Source organism: Erinaceus europaeus, chromosome 19 (genome assembly GCF_950295315.1).
Source record: "Erinaceus europaeus chromosome 19, mEriEur2.1, whole genome shotgun sequence".
In the NCBI taxonomy this organism is placed as follows: domain Eukaryota; kingdom Metazoa; phylum Chordata; class Mammalia; order Eulipotyphla; family Erinaceidae; genus Erinaceus; species Erinaceus europaeus.
The window spans coordinates 40,223,655-40,249,362 of record NC_080180.1 but is presented as its reverse complement, the minus strand read 5'-3'; the positions used below and the strand labels follow the sequence as shown (position 1 = coordinate 40,249,362).

The 25,708-nt window shown below is 39.1% G+C and overlaps 1 long non-coding RNA gene across 1 annotated transcript; it reads left to right on the top strand.

Annotated features, from left to right (window-relative positions):
• Positions 1-6,937: 6,937 nt before the first annotated feature.
• LOC132534739 (uncharacterized) lies at positions 6,938-9,116 on the top strand. The gene is made up of 3 exons (XR_009546447.1): positions 6,938-7,213; positions 7,784-7,915; positions 8,138-9,116. It is a non-coding gene; the product is annotated as an uncharacterized LOC132534739 (long non-coding RNA).
• Positions 9,117-25,708: the final 16,592 nt, after the last annotated feature.

The window sequence follows — 25,708 nt, the reverse complement described above, 5'->3', positions numbered from 1 at the left end:
CCTGAGTCCTTGTGCACTATAATGTGTGCCCTTAACCAGATGTGCCACTGCCTGGCCCTGAACCTATTCCTTGTGTAAGAATTCTGGAGAAAAATGTATCTCTTTTGTCTTGCCTCCAGCAACAATAATCTGACGCATATTTTCTGACTGGCAAATTTACTGGTCCTGACTAGAAGGAATTCATTTTCCCAGCACATTATAAACTCACAAGGTAATGTGGCTACATTGCCATGCATGTGCATGTGGTTCTGGTTCAAATTCCAAGAAGTGATTAGAGGAGCTGTAGTTCTGTAGTTTCTCTCTCTCTCCATATATATATATACGAACAAAATAACCTGAATAAGTGAAATCACACATGTATAAGACCCTTGTTCCATCCTACACACACACATACACATACAAAACAGATTTAGTACATAGTCCTAGACAGATTTCTGAGGGTAGCAAGAAAACCATCTAATAAACTACAGCAGATTTTATCTCAAACTTTATCTAAACAAACTAAACAGAAAACATTTTACTTAACATTCAAAGTTCAAATTTCATGGTCACTGAATTGGCTAAAAAAAAATTTGACCTAAATTAATTCAGTTGTTGTTTCATGTATCAATTTATTTTGCTTGCAGATCTAAATTTAAGCATGGGGTGGGAGGAGGGAGAGCTTCTGCATAAATTTTCAGCAAGCATGATGTAAACAGTGGCAATACTTGTTCCACTATCTGTTGCACTAAACTGCAATACTATTCACTGAAAACACAGCACAGGGATTGCAGAACAAGGGTTAAAATGAGGAAACCAACATGAAAACTGAAGAAAATTATTCCTGATATAAATCACATTTTTCAAGTACAGGTTTTGTCCCATGAAAAGCTGATTCATTTCCATTACCATGGTGACCCAGGAGAACATGAAATTGCCATGGTTAATGGTTTCTCTTAGGGGTCAATTTTCAGACTAATAGACATGTGTTCCTTTCTGTTCCCATTCTCCCTAACATTTACCTATGGTCTTACGTCAAGTGGTCTCTCTCTCTCTCTCTCTCTCTCTCTCTCTCTCTCTGTCTCTCTGTCTCTCTGTCTCTCTCTCTCATCAGGAAGTAGCATGTTCAAGAAGCTGAAGCAGAGCAAATTGTATGCCTGAGATAAATCTCCTCAAAGCAACTAGTGAATACAGAAACCACTTCAACAATGTGAATTTGTCTTTGACATTGAAAAATGCAGCAGAGGCTGCTAGGGATTCAAGGAAGAATGGTCCTGAAATGAGTGCATCCTAGAATGTTCCTACCATTGTACAACCACGGAAATCAACCTCAGACCGACAGGGATGCCGAAGTTACACAGGCTCCTGTGCTGCTAAATATGAATTGTCATGGGCACTAGATCAGATCAATGGGGTTTACAGTTAATGGTATTTATATACTTTTCCCATATTTGGGAGTTACTCTCTACCCTGATCCAGCTTTCTAGTCCTATTCCCAACTCTGACTCCATCTTCCCTGGCACTATTTTCAGCCCATCTATATGTTAACTATGGGGCTCAGGCAAAAATTAGTAAAGTCATGGCCCCTTAGAATTTATCTAACTAAATTAGACTTTCTAGCTTCTTCCAACATGAAGACCCCCAAATCCCATCTGCTATATGCTTATCTTTTGGTTCCTGATTATTAAACAATTTGTTCTGCTTCATATCTTAATGCTTTTCAACCACCAAGTTGAAGATACTACCATGGTACCAACCTGCCTTCCCTGGGCAAACAATATCCCAGCAATGTATCCTGAAACCCCACCTACCCAGAGCCTTGCTCCACTAGAGAAAGATAGAAACAGTCTGGGCATATGGATCAACCTGTCAACACCCATGTCCAGTGGAGAAGCAATTACAGAAGCCAGACCTTTCACGTTCTGCATCCCATAAAAATCTTTAGTCCATACTCCCAGAAGGATAAAGAATAGGGAAACTTCCAATGGAGGGGAGCGGAACTCTGACTGTAAAAATTGTATGGAATTGTACCCCTTTTATCCCACAATCTTGTTGATCATTATTAAATCAATTATAACAACAACAATAATATAATCTATTTTCTTCTGGGCACAAATCAAGATCCATCTATTGCAGGCAGATTTGGTTATGTGAGTTGGGCTCTGCCATATATGTTGTGATAAATTCTCCTAAATATTCCTCTCTTCATCTAAATGATGAGTAAGTATGTGAATACCCAGGCGAGCTTAACTGCAATGTATCAATGATGGCAGGAAAGTTGTCTATCTACTTACTGAATAACTGCTTAATGAATAAAGGAAGAAGCCACTCTGCTGACTTCAACACATGCCTTTTATTGTTATGGAAGAAATAATCTTATTATCTCAACAACTAAATTTTAGTGGTCTGCTTATTATTGAAACTGAGCCTATCCTAACTAATCTTGACTTCAGACTGATATTGGGCAAGTGTGTGTGTGTGTGTGTGTCCCCTATATAGTCATAATCATAAATTGTGAAGATATTTAATTTTTAGAAACCTCAACTGTAAGATCAAAATAAGGGTAATGATACATCTTTACAGATTATCTAGACTTAAATCTAATTAGGGATAATAAAGTGTTCTGTGCTTGTACTTGTGTCTTTTTACTTGACATAAGCTAACCTAACAAATGAGGGGGCAGCTTCATTTGGTTGAGTGCACACATTATAGTGCATAAGGACCAAGGTTACAAATCAAAGAAACTTAACATACCAATGTGCTTGATTCTCTTCTACAAAAAAAAAAAAAAAAAACTTTCTCCACCTCCAGGGATAGGGGACTCCATAAGTGATAAAGCAATGTTACAGGTATCTTACCTTATCTCTACCTTCCCTCTCAACTTCTCTGTCTCCATCTAAAATAAACAAAAGACATTTAAAATAACTAAAATATATATATATATGTAAATAACATTCTTTAGGAGTTCAGCCATAAATTCCCTAAGTTATATTCAAATTGTAATGGTTTTGTCACTATTTGGAAATATATATATTTACTACTTGTAAAAAAATTTTTTACTACTCGGATCCATCAGACTGTACTGATTGGCCAATAACTTGGATATACTACCAATCCTAAATAAGTAAATCTGTCACTAGGTAATAAAATGGTGAGTAGAGCCTAATAGTTGTGCACGCAGTAGAGTGCATTTTTTATAATGTACAATGACCAGAGTTCAAGTTTCTGGCCCCTACCTTACCTGTAAGAGGGAAGGTTCACAAATGGTGAAACAGTGTTGCAGGTGTCTCTCTCCCTCTTAATCTTTCCTTCTATCTCTCCTCTCTCTCTCAATGTTTCTCTGTCTTTATCCAAAATGAATAAATGAATAAACAATAAATAAAATATTTTAAATGATAATAGAAAAAACAATTACCAATATTTGTGGATGTGAGGGCGATCTGGCTGCGATATCTGTCACCCCATTGATCGCCAGGGTTGATTCAGCTGATCTGGCTGGCTAGGCGGGTGTCCCCTTCCTCCCTCACCGCTCCATGTGCATCCCTCCTGAAGCTGCACGCTCTGTTGAAGAAGACAGCCTTCCCCGAATAGAGAATAGGTCTTTGGTCGAGGGTATACGAGTAGCTGCGCTCCCCTGCTAGAACCTCCAAGCAAGCTCTCAAGGTCCAATATTTGTTTTTTGTTCATCTGTTTCCCAGACTAATGTTCAGCTTTGGCTAATGGACAGAGTGGGGTAGAGGCTGAACCTGAGACTTCAGAGCCTCAAGGATGTAATTCTATTTGCATAACCATTATGCTGTCTTCCCCACTCCTGCCTCCCCAGATCCCTGCCTCACTAGGGAAAAAGAGAGACAGACTGGGAGTATGGATCGACCCGCCAATGCACATGTTAAGCAGGGAAGCAATTACAGAAGCCAGACCTTCCACCTTCTGCACCCCATAATGATCCTGGGTCCATACTCCCAGAGCGGTAAAGAATATGAAAGCTATCAAGGGAGGGGATGGGATATGGAGCTCTAAGGGTGGACACTGTGTGGAAATGTACCCCTCTTATCTTATAGTCTTGTCAATATTTCCATTTTGTAAATAAAAATTAAAGTTAATAAAAGAGTTTCTTATGACAGGAAAATACACCTAGGAAAAGATGTGAGCATGCCAGAATAGCAACAAGACACAAGTAGCAGGTTCAGGCATGATGTCATGGGTGAGTTTGCTCGTAGAGTAAGCACCTGCAGGTGTAAACAACATCCTGGCGCTGACCAGCATCACAGTACTGGCATGCCAGGAAGCACTCCTTTTATATGCAATCAACCCATCTATAAGAAAAGACAAGGGAGTTGGGCAGTTGGGAGTAGCGCAGCGGGTTAAGTGCATGTGGCGCAAAGAGCAAGGACCTGCGTAAGGATCTGGGTTCGAGCTCCCAGCTCCCCACCTGCAGGGGAGTCACTTCACAGGCGGTGAAGCAGGTCTGCAGGTGTCTATCTCTCCCCCTCTCTGTCTTCCCCTCCTCTCTCCATTTCTGTCCTATCTAACAATGACAACAACAATAATAACTACAACAACAATAAAAAGACAACAAGGGCAACAAAAGGGAAAATAAATAAATAAAATTTTAAAAAGAAAGAAAAGAAAAGACACTAGCTAAAAAAGATCAAAATTCTAAACAAGTCACTGCTCCATCCTCGAAGACCTTAACTGACTACACTTAAATCACTACCCTTAGTGCACTTGGGCTTTGCTAACCACTCACACCTTTGCCTTGATATCCAGGGGGCGAGATTGGTCAGTAACACCATCATTGCTTGACTGGTGATAAAGCAAAAGGTTTGGTAAGTGGTAACAGCTCTCTGGGGTGGGCATCCACTTGGGGGAAGTGAATGAAAATCTCTGGTGTCTCCAAATTGTTATTACCTACCTACCTTAATACCCTTCTCCAACTTCACAACCACACCGATCAAATGGAAGAGCACTTTTCTCAGACTGAGGGGATACAGGGGTTGTGGGTCACAATCCCTTTAGCTGGCTATACTAATAGCATTATTTCTATTTGAGGTAGGCTTTCTTTTCTTCTTTTTGTTCTTCTTCTTGTTCTTGTTCTTCTTCTTCTTATTATTATTATTATCTTTATTTGTTGGATAGAGCCAGCCAGAAATCAAAAGGGAAGGGGGTTATAGGGAGAGAGACAGAAATATGCAACACTGCTACACCACTTGCAAAGCTTTTCCCCTGCAGGTGAGGACCAGGGGCTCGAATCCAGGTCCTTGTGCATTGTAACATGTGAGCTCAACCAGGTGCACCACTACCTGGCCCCTGATGTAGGTTTTATAGTCATTTTATGTGTAAAATTATTGAATAGAAGGCTACTGGCATTTATAGACTCTTTCCTCAATACATAAGTTACTTTAGCATTTCCTCAGAACATTTTAGATACTTTCTCAAGTCATGAAACATTGTGAAATCACTCATGGAAAAGAACAGGTGAGAAAAACCTGCTTTGTACTCAGGCCAGGTCTGAGGCCCCAGAACACCACAATGGAGCTTTGCTGTATGAGGAGAAGGATAGGGACTGTGGTATCTCTCACTCCCCTCTTCCTTCTATCTGTTGATATCTGTGTATCTGACAAATCAGCCCAAAGTGATAAAAATCATGCATACCTAAGACCATAGCAACACAAAAACAAGCAACAAGTTATTAAAAGATCAACCACTGGTACATTAATAAAATAAATACTAGAAAGTATTTAATGCTGATGGACACATTATATATCAGTTCTTAATTCTGATACTCAGCTTGACTTGGCTTCTTGATGCCTCAGTTTTGGAAGGAGAGAATGTCAGATTGAAGGTACCTGATTGACAGCTTCCTTCAACACATTGAAAAGAGCAACCCTCTACCTCTGACCTCCAAGCTTTCTAGTAAATGTCTTCATACCTTCATTGGCTTAATTAGTGTAGATTAGGTCATGATTCTAGGTGGGACAAATGTGCCATATTGTATCTTAGGAACAGAACACATCCTAGAGTACTCTGAAGTCAAGGTGAGTTGTAGTGTAATTTTGAGACCAAAATTTAAAGGAAAAGAACTGAATCTTATTAAGAGAGCCTTCAAAGAAAAGAAAAAAGAGAGAGGAAGGAAGGGAGGGAGGAAGAGAAAGAAAGAGAGAGAGAGAGTGAGGGGATGAAAGAAAGACAAATATAGCAGGCTTTTAAGCTGTGAATGGAAAAGCCTCTGAAGATTCCTACAGATTTTAACTTCCTAAGTAAACAACTAATATCTAGTAAATCTCATAAACAGGAAGTTCTTTAGCTGTGGACCAAAAAGTCAGAAATATCACTGTGGCATACCCCTGGCTTGGCCCATTCCTTGCTCTGACCTCATAAGGAAGGGAACATTATGATGAAATGGCAAAAGAGAAAAAAAAAAAAAAAAACAGATAAAAGTCTTACTGAGCTGGGTTTCTTGTCCATGTGCCCTGGAAGCTGTCTTGGTGACCTGTGACAGACTCTGATTAGTGAACTTGATCAACCTTTGGTTGCACTCACTTCACACTCTTACTATCTAATTTTTCAATCATTTAACCGTCCTTTTCCCTGTACTTTACCACTCACAATCCACGTCTTTCACTCTCCTTTCTTTTACCCCTTCCCTTTCTTCCAATCTCTTACCTAATATTTTCTCTATTTCCTTTGCTCTATCTCCTGTTTCCTGTATGCTGCTGTGGGATGCCCCACAAAAGAAATGGAGTGCATCCTTTAAATGACTGAAAAAGCCAAGTTCCTGAAGCAGGGACCCCGTGAGCTTCAGTAAGAAAGACACACCACAACAACCCTGGGTCCATACTCTGAAAGCTATCAGGGAAGGGGACGGGATATGGAGATTGGGTGGTGGGAATTGTGTGGAGTTGTACCCCTCCTATCCTACGGTTTTGTTAATGTCTCCTTTCTTAAATAAAAGAAAGAAAAAAAGAAAGAAAGACACACACCCCCATCACCTCTGCTCCCTCCATTCCCATGGAGATTAGAGCATCCTGAGCTCTAATCAAGACCATCAAAGGCTGGGCACACACAGCTGGGGAGTCTGAAGAGCAGTCAGGACCTCTGTGTCTGCACCAAGATCTGTGCCCAAGCCCCTGGTCCTTGGGGAGTGTATAAGCTGACGCTGACTTCTCCAAAAGGATCCCTAGAAAGAAGCTTCCCACACCTTGGTGTCTCCAAGCCTGGCAGAAAGGTCCTGGTGAGTACAGCACGTGACCTGGTGTCCTATGGGGCTCAGGAGGTGAGGTCCCCGTATGTCCGGCTCTATCCTCACCTCCACTTGGGACAAACCTAGAAAGCTGCATTGTTGTGGGCAGTCTTGTTGGTATGCTTCTAAATTCTGCTTCTAAGACCCCTTCTCTTTCATTGGTTTAATCCCCCCTGCTTAACACTGCATTCTATTTACTTAACCACTGTTAACTAAGCACCACCTTGCCTCCAGGGCATTGGCTTAATCCTCATTGTTTCTCATGCTTTTTCCTTCTCCCCACCCCCTATCCTACATACATCCTCTTCAGACCTGACTCTTCCGCCTCAGAATATATAAGGACAAGATTGTGATTAGAGATAACTTAGATTGTGCTGCATTCCACATGAATAAAGACTGAACTGCGTACCACTTAGCCATGAGTCCCTGGTCATCTCTCTCTCCTGCCCGTGAAGCTAGCCCGACAGAGTCTAAGAAGGGTCAAGTTTTGGGAAAGAGGTCACTATGCAGCAGAGTTTTAGGAACAGATGGAAAAGGTGATATTTCCTCCTTTTTATACAGGTTCTGGCAGTGTTGGAACATTCATCAGCCTGAGACTCCTGGGAACTGCTGAGTGAGAGGTGGGGCAGGAGAAGCAGGATGGTGAGAAACAGCCTGCAGTTCAGGGGATGGAGGGAAGGTGCCTTTAAAAAGGTAAGTTCCAAGTCCCCAGAGCCCCACTAATATTTTTCCCCAGGAGGTTTATTTTTCCACAAATGGAACTTCACATCAATGCCCATTAACAAGGTGGGGGGGTGGGGAGTGGGGGGGCAGGGAGAGGGGCTGTATCACCCCACTGACCGCCAGGGACATTTTTGTATAAATCACTGATACTGTTGATTTGGGATCCCTCCTCACCACACTCCTGTGTTTCAGAGGGCAGGAGAGTAGGAGTGGAGAAGAGCAGTGACTCAGGAATCACAGGCAGAGCTGGGCACTGAATGCAAGGCCTCTGCTGCTTCCCATGGAGGGTGTCAGGAAGAGAAGAATCCAGTAAATGACACAATAAATGATTGAGCTTTCCATCTAAGTGGTATTTTCTTTGACTTTAGGACACTGGTCATGAAGTGAACCAGAATTTTTTTTACCCCAAATCTTGAGCATGAGTGATGCTACTGAAGGAGCTGCCCTGCTCTCTTGCTCAATTCTTCACTTTTTTTTTTTTAGGGAGAATGAGATGTGAGAGATATTGTAGCATAGCTCTACCATGCATGGAGCTTCCCAAGTGCCATCCATGATGCTTCCATGTTGTAGAGGGTTGGGTTTGCTATCCAAGCTTCATGTGTGATGTTTTCATTGACTTTCCTTATTAACAGCAACATTCAGCGTGTGTTCCATTTTAAAAACCAAAAGTGAAAATGGAAAAACAAGTTAATTCTAGAAAAAGCATCCTAGAGTGATGGTTTGTTTTTGTCCTTTTTCTTTTTTTTTTTTTTTTTGTTCCTTCCTTTTCTTTCTTTTTCTTTCACTCTTCACCCACCTCTCCTCCTCTTTCTTCTTCTTCTTCTTTAATTAATGCCTGTATGTTTGTTATTCAGAGTAGTGCTTGGGCAATGGCATTATAAATGAGAGTGTTGGCTGGTGTATTGCACCAAAGTAAAGGGTTCTGAGAGAGTTGGGAGAGAGTGACTTTCAGATTCTATTGCATAATGGTGGAGGAGGACCTACATGAGAGGTTAGAATGTCTTGCAGAAAACTGAGAAATTTTACACATGTACAAACAACTATATTTATTGTTTACTGTAAACCATTAATTGAAAGAAGTATTTAGAGAATAGGAATAAAAACTAGCAAGTAACAGAAAAAAAGGATTTTGCTTCACTTGGTTTAGCATTATTGCCATCATTTACCTATTTTGAACATCCGCAGATCGCAACCTAATCAACACAACGAGTACCACTTCAGCATGCTTCACTTCAGACTGTGTCCAGAGACGTCAGTCATGGAATGCCAACCCTTCAGCCTCATTACTCGGGTGAGACCTTTCCTTTCATAAGATTCCCTAATTCAGTTTTAGGTGGTTCACTTCCTAACAAAGTCCCAAAACCTAGATATAGACCAGGTCCCATGAGATAGAGCATATGTTCACATGTATCCATAAATTAGGGCAAAATATATACCTGAAAGCAAAAGTACACAATAACCTGCAGTGAGTCAGTATATGCAGCAAACAAGTAGAAAGACCTAAAAAGACACCATAAAGTTCCTAATGAAATAGTGTCTACTTAGACTTAGATACCCTCCTCACCTACTTCCTATTATACAGGGAAGGTTTGAATGAAAATCCCTTAATACCCATTAATCACAATTTAAAAAATATTTTTGAATGTTATTTTGTGTGGCTACCCTGCACATATGTGATTTAAACTAACAATATCAAATGCTATTGAAGAACATTAAGTTAAAATCAACATGAAATCTTGGCATAGTTTTCTTCAATCATAGAATTGTATACTGTTAGGATTATGCTTCCTTGTCTCTTCATAAAGAGGAGAAAGCATAGAGATATATGACTTTTCCTTCAGCCAGTCTATTTTCCAAGTCACAGACAAGATAAATGTCTTCAAACCACTTGTATGTTAACTCTGGTTTAAAAGTAAGAGTAGGTATAGCTTCAGATGAGAATACCATGGATCCCCAAACATCCATTTTCCCAAGTTCAGTTCTATTTGCTCATTCCAGGATTCTCTGAATCACATTACCATAGTCTAGTCATCTGACCACAGCATAATTTCTGTACCAATTTGCACTTTGTTCGTTTTGAATGGTAGAGATGATAATATGTCCTGACCTAGTATTTCAGTCAATTATTTGAACAGGATAGCCATTGCCTGGTGACACTGCAAGTCCACTTTACAAAAAAGTGTTGCTTATTGCTCTTGCTATTATAACTGACAAAGTGTAATGTCCCTGTAGTACACCTAGAAGAGTTTACTCAGCATAAACTGATGTTCTGTATTTCAAAGGTTTTCTATAATTAAGTTTTATCTAACCAACTCTAGCCAGCTGTCTAGAATCACAGAACCTCTCTCTCCCTTGCCACACACCCAACTTCAACTTCTGTTTGCCACATTCCCTTTTTTTTTTTTAATCGTTAACGGTCACATTTCTGTCATTATAATTTTGTCATGAACAGATAAAAATTTCTAAGATCATATTTTAACTTTTTTAGTTTCCAATATCCATGACTTCCTGTCCTGCTAGTTTAATCAGTAAACTAGCTCACATGCATAATTCAGGATGAACTGTTTCTGGTAAGTTCCTTAAAAATTAATTAAATCTATCTGAAGCTTCTTGACTTTGATAACTTTTGTTAAGAGTACGACATATTTTCATGACTTTTATCCATTTTCTTCAGTCTCTGTGTGCTTAATCAATACATGTTGGGCTAGCTTCAGGGGCAGGAGACAGACCACCAGAGACTCATGGCTGAGCTGTACGCAGTATCTCTTTATTCATGTGGAACGCTGCACAATCTAAGCCATCTAAAACTATCTCTAATCACAATCCTGTCCTTATATATACTCGCCAAGTAGGGTGAAAACAGGATGTGACATAGAGAGGGTGGAGTGAAAAGACAGTGATAGAAATCAGGGTGACTACGAGAGGGGGCAGAGCAAAAAGACATTTTGAACCAGTGGGGATTAAACCAATGCCCTGCAGTCAGGGCGGTGCTTAGTTAACAGTAGTTATGTAAATAGAATACAGTGTTAAGCAGGGGGGGGGCTAAACCAATGAAACAGAAGGGGTCTTAGAAGCATACCAACAAATACACATTCCAACATTAGTATGGCTTTATAAGTCTAAATTGTGCTGCCTATTGTTTGTATTGTGTGAGCAGCATACTTTTTTTTTTTTTTGCCTCCAGGATAACAAATGATGCCATGTATAAAGAGTGATAAAAACAAAAATTAGAAATAATAGTAATAAATGCTTGTGTAATGTTGCTAACCTGTCAAATAGTTTGTAGATAACTCTTTAGTCAGTAGGATTTGAGTTTTTACTTTATGTGCAGCAAAAAAATAATAGATGGGGTGTGGTTAAAAATGGTATAAGCCTTGCAGTTAAGTTACTCACATATAAAGAAAACTTTAAAAATAGACACATTTTAAACTCTCATGCCAAAATACAATAATCAAAATTATAAAGATGGTAGTTGAAGTAAAGGGAGATCAAGAAAGCAAGAGCCCAGTGTAGTCCTGAGACACAGATAAAAAAAAAATGTGGAGAAGGAGTCGGGCGGTAGCATAGTGGGTTAAGAGCACGTAGCACAAAGCACAAGGACCAGAGAGTAAGTTTTCTGGTTCGAGCCCCGACTCCCCACCTGCAGGGGAGTTACTTCACAGTTCTGCAGGTGTCTGTCTTTCTCTCCCCCTCTCTGTCTTCCCCTCCTCTCTCCATTTCTCTCTGTCCTAACAAGGACAACATCAACAACAACAATAAAAAAACCAGGGCAACAAAAGGGGAAAGAAATAAATAAAAACAAATATAAATTTTTTAAAAATGTGGAGAGAAACTGGTCATGAAGATAAGTAGGTATTAACTTAGGTGAAGAGGGTGAAGAAGGAAAATCCATGAGTAAAACCACTGTAAAAGGAGTGCTGTAGGTGTAGAATGTAGAGAGATTGAAGGTAGGAGTAAAGCTATCAGTGTACACAACCAGAATCATTAATGCAGATAAGCACAGTCAATGCAGATCAAGCAGACTTAATAGTCATGGTGGATAGGACTGAATGATGGCTGACTCAGTTGAGTGCACACGTTACCATGTGCAAGTATCTAGATTCAAGTCCTTGGTCCTCACCTGCAGTGGGAAGCTTTAAGTCTGGTAAAGCAGTGCTGCAGGTGTCTCTGTTTATCTCATCTCTATCTCCCCCCCTCATTTCTCAATTTCTCTCTATCCTATCAAAAGGAAGGAAGGGATGGAGGGAGGGAGGGAGGAAAGGAAGGAAGGAAGGAAGGAAGGAAAGAAGGAAGGGAGGGAGGGAGGGAGAAAGGAATTTTTAAAAAAGTGGGGGAAATGGCCACTGAGTGCGGTGGATTCATTGTGAAGACACTCAGTCCCAGTGATAACCCCGGTGACAATTTAGAAAAAAAATTTTTGAAGTCATGGTGGAGCCAGATACGAAATTATTGCAGTACTAAACTGACATGTCTGGTTTAGATCTGACAAAGTTGAAAAAAAATGTTTTAAAATCATCTTTGAATTCAGATGCTTGGCCTAACATTTCTCAGCTGTGTGACTTTTATAAAGCAGGCAGACCTCTTTGACCTTCTGTTTCTTCATCTGTTAGAAACATTCTTAAGTTAGGGGAGTATTGTAGATACATTGCCAGTACAGTTTTTTTTTTTTTTAAAAAACTATGGTTCCAAAAACAAGGACTCAGGAAAGGTTAAATGACATGGCTCGTTACATAAAAACAATTTAAAAATTAGGAAAACAGATGATGGAAAAAATTCTTAAGCTGAGTGATTGCCACTGACTCTTAGTACTCTCAAATCTCAAATTTCTTCCATAAAAGCACATTCGTTTTGCCAGCTTTGCAAACTCCAAATACACAGGGCTTGAAATGGAAATCACAAGGCTACTAGGAAACTGCAGAAAAAAATGTTTAAACTTTGTATTATATATTATTTTGTCCACTCTGATGATTGATGATGCACAATCACAAACCAATATTAAGATCTAATCATGTAAATAGGGAGTTAGAAAATAGTATTATGGGGGGGCCAGGTGGTGGCGCATCTGGTTGAGCACACATGTTACAATGCAGAAGGATCCAGGTTCAAGACCCTAGTCCCACCTGCAGAAGGGAAGTTTAACAAATGGTGAGGCAAGGGGGTTAAGCAGTGTCATGCTGGGTTTAATGCACATAGTACAAGCGCAACAATACGTGCTCAAGTCCTTGGCTCCCCCACCTGCAGGTGGGTCGCTTCACAAGCAGTGAAACAGGTCTGCAGGTGTCTATCATTCTGTCTCCCTTTCTGTCTCCCCCCTTCTCTTAATTTCTCTGTCCTATCTAAAAAAATGATAAAATGGCTGCCAGGAGCAGTGAATTGGTACATCCAGCCACAGCAATAACTCTGGAGGCAAAAAAAAAAAAGGATGAAGTAGTGCTGCAGGTGTCTCTTAGTTTTTCTCTTCATTTCTGCCTCCCTCTTCCTCTCAATTTCCAGCTGTCTCTATCCAATAAATAAATAATAATAAAATATTAAATCAATAATTAAAAAACAGGTGTAATCCCACTTTTAAAAATGTAGTATTATGTTATTGTTCATTTTACTGACAGTAGAAACTTCCCTGTTATAAAAGGAAATACCTTGTTCTTAGGATGTGTCACTGAAATACTTAAAGATGGCAACAATACCTGTAACTTACCCCTCAAATGATTCTAAAAAAAGATACATACATATATAAATATGTTTATTTTTATTATATGTATTGTATATATGCACATGTATATATATATGTATATCGAAGTGTAAAATACTTAACTGTACTTAACCTTATACTCTCCTTCTAATTTTCATATGATTTTATTATTTACAAATAAAACACTTAAGAGAAAAAAGTTAGGGTGAAGATTTGCATGCAACCCAGTTAATGTGAGAAAGGCAGGGGGTCAGGGGAGGAGTGCAGTGACAGATATGAGATAGTAATGTTCTCCGTGAGTGATCCATGATTTTGCCTCTTACTATCTGCATTTCACTTCATATATGTTACAGACACTCTTATGCATGTGAAACAGAACATTAGAAAGGATTATGAAGGTGGAGAATAATCTCAGTGCTCTCGCTCAGGACTTGTATACCCAAGACCCCCTCCCCCCAGTATGATTCTTGGCACTGCATATAACCAGAGTTGAGAAGTGTTGTAGTCTCTCTCTCATTCTCAAAAAATAAATCTTTTAGAAATGTTATATGTCGTGGGGGTGATAGCATAATTATGCAAAAAAAAAAAGCCATAAAAACTTTCATGTCTGAGGCTGCAGAATCCCAGATGCAATCTCTCCCTAAACACACACACCACCACCGCCACTGCCACCACCACCATAAGCCAGAGCTGAGCAGTCCTTAATCTTCTAAGGACTTCTCTCATTAAAATACCTATATCTATCTATATATCTATATGATACATATAACAGGTCCAGAGTCCTAGCTCAACCCTTAGAACACTAACATACATGCACGCCTAAGGCCCCACAGACTGCAGGTTCAATTCCTGATACCACCTTAAACCAGAGCTGAACAGTACTGGAGTCTCTTTCCATTCTCATTCTCTATCTCCAAATAAATAAATAAATAAATAATTCTTTAAATATATATCTAAAGATCAACCCCCTTAAAGAAAAGAGGGGAGTCGGGAGGTAGCGCAGCGGGTTAAGCGCACGTGGTGCAAAGGGCAAGGACTGGTGTAAGGATTCCGGTTAGAGCCCCGGCTCCCCAACTGCAGGGGAGTCGCCTCACAAGCAGAGAAGCAGGTCTGCAGGTGTTCATCTTTCTCTCCCCGTCTCTGTCTTCCCCTCCTCTATCCATTTCTCTCTGTCCTATCCAACAACAACAATAAAAAATAAATAAATAAAATATATTTTTTAAAAAATGGCCTCCAGGAGCAGTGGATTCATGGTGCAGGCACTGAGCCCCAGCAATAACCCTGGAGGCAAAAAAAAAAAAGAGAGGGAGAGAGAGAGAGAGAGCAAAAGAATAAATAATACTTTGTAAATAAAAATAGGGACTTGAGCAAGAAAATGACAAAGTAAAGCTGCCTGTATCCTTGTCTAAATGGTCTAATGACATGTAAGCAATATATTTTGAAAAGGTGAGGTGACTTACGAAAAATGATTGGCTATTTGCCAAAGAATTTCTAAGCTGTTTGAAATGCAATAAGAATTTCAAGGTTAAGGGTTGCCTTTATTATGTCAGAGGTCTGGAAATGTCTGTGGGAACTGAGGGATGCATTAGCTTTCCAATGATGAACTGAAAGACCTTGAAAGATCTGCTTTAATATCCCAGATGTGCATTGTTCAGAGAAAAATTTCCTTTAGGACACAAAGGTTTTTCAAGTTCATGTGATTCTCAAAGTTTTAAAAACCAAAAAGCAGACTCACTGGTGTTCATAGACAAATTGCTATACAAAGAACTGTAGGAGGAAATATGGGGACAGAAAAGCATGATTACAAGCTTACAGTAGTTACATCACAGAAATGAACTATGAAGTAATCAAAAATATGAAGCTAGACATAGAACATATTAAAAAATAAAGCATGAAAATCAAAAAAAAAAAAAAGAAAAGAAAAAGGAGTTTGACTTCCCCCCCCCCCAAAAAAAAAATAGTAGGTAGGGCAAACGGTAGATAGCATAATGGTTATGCAAAGTAACTCTCATGCCTGAGGCTCCACAGGCCCAGGTTCTATCCCCTATACCACCATAAGCCAGAGCTGAACAGTGCTCTGGTAAAAAAAAAATAAAAAAAAAATAGTAGGTTAAGAACTGATTATTTGTAAGAGATCTGCTGCTTATAGATCTTGAAGTAGGGGTAGGATTGCCATGGATACCCATCTCCGAAAGAACCATAGTAAAAAATAAATAAATAAATAAATATAAAACCCCATCCTAGCAACAAGTCAGGATGATAATGATAAAGTCAACACACAGATGGCCCATTGTATAGACTGATGATGACTTTTCTAGGCCGCCTGCAGCTTTAGGGAAGCTAGCATTTGTGCCAGGTACTGACTGGTAGATAGAAAAAGAGAAATATGTCTCAATGTGCCTGACACAAGTACCAGCAGGATAGGCACACACCTCACTGACATGATGGAAACTTCTCTCCCTTGGCCAGATATAATCCCACCAGCTCTGCAGATAAGAAAGTGATTTCCACCAGAGGTTCTCATCTGCTCCCAGTCACACACCACACCCACAGCCCTAACACCTGCCAGTGTCCTTTTCAGCAGGGTCTATCAACTTCTCCTTGGGTTCAGAATTAGAGATTTATACATCTCAATAGTGCTTTTCAACATCCTCCTCCTTGTTTTGTATGAGGCAGACATTATTTAAGACATTTATGTGGAATTATAGTTACTTCCTCATCTTAGTGTGGAAAAGGCTTCTGCCCTGGAATTTTTGTTTTGTTTTTGTTATATTTTACTTGTCTGTTTCTTTTTCTTCCATTTAACGTTCCGATAAGGGCATTAAACAAACATACACCACTTTGCCACCTTACCTGGAAGTCACATATCTTCTTTGATTAAACTCCATAGGAGACTGAAAAGTATTCCTTGTAAGCCTGTGGCTAAAATTTAATTTTGTCAGCCACAGAGCATAAAAGAGAGTTTTTTCTTCAGTGTGTTACTGAACATTGAGGGAAACATTCCCAGAGTTTCTCGATTAAATTAAATCAAGCTTTTCTTCTTCCCTCTACATTGCACTAAGGATTTTTAATGGATTGGCTAATTAGCCTAGGAAGAAATTATTCTAACAAATACAAAGATTAATCCATGCTTAGTTAACCAAGTAAGAAGATAAAGGACAACTGCAGATAGTTTCACTCATATGTGGAATATAGAGAATTGAACATAAGAATTTGAAAAAAAAAATCAACCTATATCTAAGACAACAGTGAGGTATCCCCCTCACCCCTGTGAGAATGATACACATCAGAAAAGGTAGCAGCAACAAATGCTGGAGAGGTTGTGAGGACAAAGGAGCCCTCCTGCACTGTTGGTAGGGATGTCAATTGGTCCAATCACTGTGAAAAAGTCTGGAGAACTCTCAGAAGGCTAGAAGTAGACCTACCCTATCACCCTGAAATTCCTCTCCTGGGGATATATCCTAAGGAACCAAACATACCCATCCAAAAAGGTATTGTATACCTATATTCATAGAAGTATAGTTTGTGATAGCCAAAAGTTCGAAGCAGTCCAGGTGTCCAACAACAGATGAGTGGCTGAGTAAGTTGTATACTACTCGGGTATTAAAAATGGCAAATTCACCTTCTCCGCCCCATTTTGGATGGAGCTTGAAGAAATCATGTTAAGTGAGCTCAGTCAAAGAGAGGATGAATATGGGGTGATCTCACTCAGGCAGAAGTTGAGAAACAAGATCAGAAGGGAAAACACTAAGCAGAACTTGAACTGGAGTGGGTATATTACACCAAAGTAAAAGACTCTGGGGTGGGAGAGAAGGTTCAGGTCCTGGAACACGATGGCAGAGGACTTAGTGGGGGTTGAAATGTTCTGTGGAAAAATGGGAAGTGTTACGCACGTACAAACTACTGTATTTTACTGTCAACTGTAAACCATTAATCCCCTAATAAAGGAAATCTATTTTTTTCTCATAAAAGAGACTTATGTGGAGAAGTGAATATTTGGGCAATTATAATCATGACTGAATTTACCTACTTATGCAAAGATTGAATCATTATCATATTCTCCTAAAATAAATATAATAGTATATGTCAAGTGTATCTGTATTTTAATAAAAGATCAGTAACACCTGAACTGCATATTGATCATCTAACTAGTAATACCAATTTCTTCCATGACTTAGAAGTAATTTCAGTACTTTCATGTAGGTACTGCATCTTGCTTTAAAAAAAAACTACTGCTAGGGACTATGTAGTGATACACTCAATAGAGTACACATGTTACCATGCTCCAGAACCAAGGTTCAAGGTCCCAGACCCCAGAGGCAGACGGGAAACTCCGCACATGTTGGAGCAGTCATGCAGGTGTCTCTGTTTTTCTCTCTCTATGTCCCCTTCCCTCTCAATTTCTCTCTGTCTCTATTATAAAAGAAGAAAAACTGAAAAAACAAAAGTAGGAAGGAAAAAAAGAGAAAATGAAAGAAAGGAAGAAGGAAAGAAATAAAGGAAGAAAGAAAGAAAGAAAGAAAGAAAGAAAGAAAGAAAGAAAGAAAGAAAGAAAGAAAGAAAGAAAGAGAAAGGAGGGAGGAGGAAAATGGCCCCTTGGAGCAATGGATTCTTCATGAAAGCCATGAGACCCAGCAATGACCTTGATGGAAATTAGAAAAAAAAATCTGTTTTTAATTTAAGTCCTTTGTTTTCCTGGAAACATTTAAGTACTAAATCATTGTTAAAGTTTCAGCACATTTATATTGACCTTATACCTCATAGTATTAATTAGTAGACATTTTCTATTATTTGGGAAATAATCTCACTTCAAATTTCAAAGAGAATATATCCAAGACCAAGTATTTACACAAATGGGCATTATTTACTCAAAGGCAATCTTTCTGCAGAAAGTCATTTAAAAGCTTTGATAGTCATTTGAATATAATTACAGCAATTTTTTTTAAGCTGGGGAAAAATTTTGATGCTTACACAGAATTGCAGTAATAAATTAGATGTAAAGACCATGACCTAAATGTCTTTGTCACTTTCCAGAGTACATTGACAATAATGAAAGGTTTTATGACCAATATAAGCTTGTAGACACCACCTGACAAAGACACCTGTCTTTGCTCTCACCTCCCTAATGTATATATGTATATATATATATATCTTATTTTATTCTGCATAAAATGTACTGTCATTTTGTCTACCTAGTGGTACTTAAAAAATCATCTATGTCTTTTGTAAAAACCTTAAAGTGCCTTAATGAAACAGTTTCTACTTAGACCTAGCTAGCCTCCTCACCTACCTCTTATTACATGTCCCTTAATCACTCCAAACCTAACCTTGTCAGACAAAGTAAGGACTACAATAGCTGAATAAGGGCAACAGACTGACATAATTTAATGATGACTCTTTAGTCACTACCAGGCTACCCCATCACTCCTGGTCAGGGAGTCCTGGAATTCCCACACAGACATGATGGGCCTACACCTCTAACAGATCCCTCTCTCCACTGTCACTGGGCATCTCCATCAGGAACAATATAATGGACCCCTTTGTGGGCCCCCTATAAGACCTTGCCCTCAATGTGGATCAACAATTGTAGGGAATGTTCCATTCTCCAAAGGGAGATTGGGCAACATACTCTACCTACTACCTGAGGAAGATGGGTCCTGAAATTAGTGCAGCCTGGTATGTTCCTAGCCGTGACCATAGAATGTGAGCTCAGACCTATAGGGATGCAGAGGTTACATAGACTCCTGTGCTGACTATGGGCCCCAGATTGAATCTATGGGGTTTACAGTTAATAATATTTATATACTTTCCTTCCATGTACCTTGGAGCTCCACCTCCCCAGATCCCTGCCTCACTAAGGAAAGAGAGAGAGAGGCTGGGAATATGGATAGACCTGCCAACGCCCATGTTCAGTGGGGAACCAATTACAGAAGCCAGACCTTCTACCTTCTGCACCCCACAATGATCCTGGGTTCATACTCCCAGATGGTTAAATAATAGGAAAACTATCAAGAGGAGGGGATTGGTTATGGAGCTCTGGGGGTGGGCATTGTGTGGAAATGTAGCCCTCTCATCCTGGTCTTATCAATATTTCCACTTTATAAATAAAAATTTTTAAATTAAAAAAAAACAGTTTGAGGTAAGAGCAGAATGTGACAATGGGGAGGTCCTTGTTTTGTGAGTAAATGTAGCTCTTTGTAGAAACAATTCAGAGGCAATTCAGTCATTTGTAAACTTTGTCTTCATAATGCTATAGATGTTGCTGCTATCTAATTCATTTTAAATTACTCTTATAATAATTAGTTCCTGGCAGCCTGTGATATTCTAAATATGAAATGTAGAAAAGGTATTATACTTTAATGACATGGGTTAATTGTATGTGTATAAGCTTTGAAAATCATTCCAATAAATTACAGGTTCCAAATGAGCTTACTGATGTAAACCATTTTGTGTTCAAGGTAACTCAATAGACCCACGTTGATTGTATGAACTCTGCTTAGATAAAAGCTTGATAAATTATGCTCCTGCTTGTTTTTAAGTCATGTAACCTTGGGAAATAGGCAAGTGAAGATAGCTGGATTTTTCAGTTAGCCCTTCGTGCTTAAGCAAAAGCGTCATTATCGATGATCACTTTGATTTTCAGTGCTTAGGAATAAATCACAGCTCTTTCCACAAATTATGAAAATTCAGCTGAGAAGGTCAAGCATGAGGCACAACAATCTGAGTCACTGAGTCCTGAAGCTGAAAGTGATGTTAGAGATCAACCAAAACCTTCATTTTTACACATTAGGAAACACAAATGTACAGAGGTTAAATGGGTTGTACAAATGAATGTTGTCAGTACAGCCAAAGTGAAAGAGTTAGGTTCTGCCTTTGATTTCCATATTCATTCCATGGTTCACATTAGTTGTATCTTCAGATCAATTCAGTTCAATTTTACTCGGTACTATCACACTCTTTATGTATCAAGTATTGTGCTGAGTGATGGGAACAAATGAATAAAAGATAATGTTAAGAATATTATCTTAAGAACAAAGAAGCATATAAATATGAATGCCATTTATTGGAGATACGTACCACAATAAAAATAATGGCATTCAAAGAGAGAAGTCTATCTATTCAGGTCAGGAGTCAGTTTAATCTTTACCAAAGAGTTCTTTCCTGAATTGGGTTGAGAGGAGATTAGTTATTTGTTAAGCCAAATGGAGAATTAGTCCTATCAGAAAGAAAGAACAAAGGTGAAAGCAAAATCAAACATATCCTGGGGGGCAGGAGATAGCTCACATTGTAGTAGTTTACCTTTTGTGGTTCCCAAGTTTGGGTTCCTGGCACCACATGGAAGTACCATGCATGGCACTAACATAAAACTCTGTGAACAGTACAATATTGTGTTGACTCCTCTCTCTCTCTCTCTCTCTCTCTCTCTCTCTCTCCCTCTCTCTCTGTCTCTCTCTGTCTCTGCTTCTGCCTCTATCTCATCTCCTGTGGCTTCACTACTCTCAAAAACATTTTTATTAGTGATTTAATATTGATTTACAAAATTATAGGATAGCAAGGGTATAATTCTACACTGCTCTCTCCATTCTGTGCTCCCATTGGAAACTTTAGTAGTTCTCCCAAGGTCACAGATATGAGTTGACAATGTTATTTCTCCCCCCTCCCCCATATATATTCCTTCCCTTTTCCTCGTCTCTCTCTAGGTCCTGATGGAGTTGGAACTCAGAACCCTCTGTCCATCTTCCCCTAACATTTTTCTCCCTCTGGGAGTATGGACCAAAATTATTTTTAGGGTGCAGAAGGTGGAAGTTGTGGTTTCTACAACTGCTTCTCCACTGGACATAGGTATTGACAGGCTGATTCATACCCCAAGCTTGTTTCTATCTTTCTCTAGTTGGGAAGGGCTTTGGAGAGATGAGATTCCAGGAAGCATTAGTGAGGTCATCTGCCCAGGTTGTTCAGGATGAAATCATGATAACATTTGCAACATGGTGGCTGAAAAGTAGTAAGATAAAAAGCATGATAAAAATGATTAATAAAAAAGAAATAAAAAGTAGGAGTCTTCTTCATTCATAGTGACCTTGGCTGACATGGATGTTCTATGAAATTATTTATGTTAAGGAAGGAACAACATAGCCTTGCTACAAATTCTAGGTCAGTACCAGATAAAAGCTGTCAGGACTGTTTCTTTTTCTTTCTCAGTAGGCATTCTTGTCAGATTTTTTTCTCCCTTAATGGAAATACTTTAAGGATTATTCATTAAGTATGAAATTTGCTATCATTTTGAATAGCAAGTTCTAAGATTTCAGAAAAATTGATGTCTATTCTTACTAGGAAATTTTATCACAAAGGAGTAATAAGTTAACCCATCATAGAAATGTCTGGGTGATGAAGATAAGCATGAGGTTGACATAAAGGCCGAGATGATTTTTTCTAATTTGTCCCATTTCCTTGACCTCCTTGTCATCAGGATCTTTGCTCTCAAAACTATCTTCCACTTTAATATTATAATAATATTTATCATTACATCACTTTAAAAACATATTCAGTAATTCTCCTCTACTTACATAAAGCAGTCCAAAATACTCTGCATAAACATGCATTCAAGCTATGATTTTTTTATTTATATGTCTAACTTACTATTCCATATGTAGCTCTCAATTTAGTTATTTTTCTAAGTGCACTAAGTAAACATATTTGAAGAGCACTGATCAAATGCCAGAGTAACTTTTATGAATGCAGAAATTAATAAATTAATAAATCTCGTTATTTGCCCTTGTGGACCTCACCATCCTCACAGGAGAAACAGCAGAAAGTAACTCTCACTATAGATCTGTTTAGTATTTCTTTTAGTCAATGTGAAAGACGGATGTCTTGAAGAATGCCAGTGAATACTAAGATTAATCAAATAGTGTACTCACTCCAATTGCTGCCACTATCTTTGCTGAAGTATGAGAGCTCATCATATTTAATATACAGCTGTTGGCTTTAATAATTCTCTCCTAGCTATGAAAATGAGGACTCTAGAATCAATCTGATTTTATCTGGATGGAACAGAAAGACATTGCTCCGTTTTACAAAAGAATGTCAACTTTGACTTTTTGCTGGCATCTAATAAAAGTAAATGGATCACATCACCATCCCACAGACATTCTAGTTGCACCTGGAAAGGAAGAAACATATTCATTGATAAAATACAGAAGATCAAAGTTTCATCTTTGGGGAAATACATTGGCTGTCGGTTCCTTGATGTATGGAGGGTGGAAGATAGTAAGTGGTCTTCACCATATTCAGATTTTAACTCAAATGAAGTACATGTTTACTGAGAAACCTCAATGCTTACTTGAAAATGACATATGTCATATTTATTCAATGATCTAAAATAAAGACTTGTCAGCTTTCAGTGGAGCTTTGAAGTGATCCAGTCTGATGTTCTTTCTCCCTCTCCCTTCTTTCTCTATCTCCCTTTCTCACTTTCCCTCTCCCTCCCCTCTCCCCTCTCTGTCTCTCTCTTGTAAATAAATGACTATATTTGATTTTAAAAAAAGTTACTATGTCACAGGTAGATATTTGTATGAGGAAAACAAAACAGAACAAAGAAAAAGAAAGAAAATCTGTTTGTTATCTATACCAATTGATTGATAGCTTAATCTGGTGATCTTCCCTAACACATGGGAATACCTAGTTCCATTTCAGATGGTATGTTTTCTAACAAAGTTACAGATGCTAGATACAGGCCAGAACCTAGCATACTGGGCATGTGTGTGCATGTATCCATAAATAAGGAGCAATTATATAACTCAGAGTAAAAGTGCTTAGTAGTCAGCCCTCCATGATTAGACTTAGATCTAATAAGCCTGGCAATCTAGTAGAATGGTCTAAAGAAGGCATCATAAATTCTTTAGTCATATAGATACCCTCCTCTCCTCCCCACTACTTCACTCCTCTCAATCACTCTATCTACTCAATTAACTATACAAAAGTAAGTAATATATAGTCTCACATCTTTTAATCTCTTCTGACAAGGCATCGTCATCCCTTGATAAGCTTTAGAAGAAACACCATACAACAGGCCAAGAGATACACTAGCAGAAACTATATATCAAGTAAAGGACAATTATTGCCCCTATGACAACCTTTATTAGAATTGTCATGGAGTGGATAGAAAGCATAATGGTTATGCAGAGACTCTCATGCCTGAGGCTCCAAAGTCCCAGGTTCAATCCCCCTGCAACACCATAAGCCAGAACTGAGCAGTGCTCTGAAAGAGAGAGAGAGAAAGAGAGAGAGAGAGAGAGAGAGAGAATCGAAACAAGCAAATGCAGAAAAACTTGATGGTGGGGCCAGTGGTGACACATTTGGTTGAGTGCACATGTTAGAATGTTCAAGGACCCGGGTTTAAGCCCCTGGTGCCCACCTGCAGGGGGAAAACTTTGCCAGTGCAAATCAGTGTTGCAGGTCTCTCTCTCTCTCTCTCTCTCTCCCTATCATCCCCTTCCCTCTTGAAGTCTGGCTGTCTCTATGTAATAAATAAATAAAGATAATTTTTAAAAACTTGTTAAAAAACTGAGAAATGTTATGCATGTACAAACGATTGTATTTACTGTCAAATGTAAAACATTAATACCCCAATAAAGAAAAAAAGAAAGAAAGAAAGACCTGATGCTAACTAATATTTAGGTCTATTTCCTCCCTAGCTGGAGGCCAGAACCCATCAACATAATAGCAGTTTGGATACAACAAATGACATTCAATACTCTAACAACCGGGAGAACATCTAAACTCATCAGATAAAGAAGAAACTGCAAATGCTAGATAAAGGCAAGAGATTGGCTCACTTAATGATGGCCTTTTATGTTATCAGGCCACTCCATCAGTTGGGGTTCTAGACAGAGAATACTACAGATTTCCCCATAGATAATATGAGCCTAGACCACTGATAGATCCCTCTGTCTACGATCAGGAACATCACATAAGCCCTATGTGGGCTTTCTCAGGACCATACCCTTACTATGAACTAGCAATGGTAGGGACTGTCTAACTCTCCAAAGGGAAGCTGGGTCACCCTACTCTACCACTCTATTTTAGTCATTGATTGAAAGCTTGTAAATTAAAACCTTGCAAGAGATAACACTTCAAATCTTCTAGAATGGTTAAAATCAAAATGACTAAGTCAGTTTGCTTTTTTTTTTTTTTCAATGAGTGAGAGAAAGAGAGCAGAGCACAGCTCAGCCCTAGCTAGTAGTAGTAATTGAATCTGGGAAGTTAGAGCCTCAAGCATAAAAATCTTTTTGCATGATCACTGTGCTATCTACCCAGCCCCTCGAAATAACTTACCTAATTGTTTTTCCTTTTGTTTGTTTGTTTGTTTTGGGGGAGGGGTTGGCATGGCTATTATCTGGAACAAATAGAATTTCTTTTGAGAAGTATTCATCCACTTCTTGGCCACAGGGGTCAAATGGAGTGGATCCTAACATATCTGTAAACTTCAGAGATAAGCATAACAGTCCACTAGTATAAACAAATAATTATGTAACAATCTGCTCCACTTTGGCTCATTTAAAGTCACTCTTGAGTATTCAATTCTTGGGAAAGAAATGTTTCTTCTTCCAGAAAACACCTAGAATTGCCAAAACAATCTTGAGGAAAAGAAACAGAAATGGAGGCACCACACTCCCAGATCTCAAACTATAATATAAGACCATTATCATCAAAACAGCATGGTACTGGAACAAAAATAGGCACACAGAACAGTGGAACAGAATTGAAATCCCAGAACTAAACCCCCACACCTATAGACATCTAATCTTTGATAAGGGGCCTGTTGCTGAGGAGTTATTCTGATGCATTCTCCGCCCCCAGGTTTTACTACGCCACGCGAAACCCTAGCATTGCCCCCTTCAACCAATCCTGGCCCTACACGTCACCTCTGGTTGTCGCCCAATAAAAAGCCCCCTCACCACCACCCCCCTCTCTCTGGGCTCTCAGCTCTCCCTCTCTGAGGTCTCGCTCCCTGCTCTCCCCTGTGGTCGGCCATTGCCGGCTGGCTCCACGTGGTCTGAACCAAACCCCCCCCA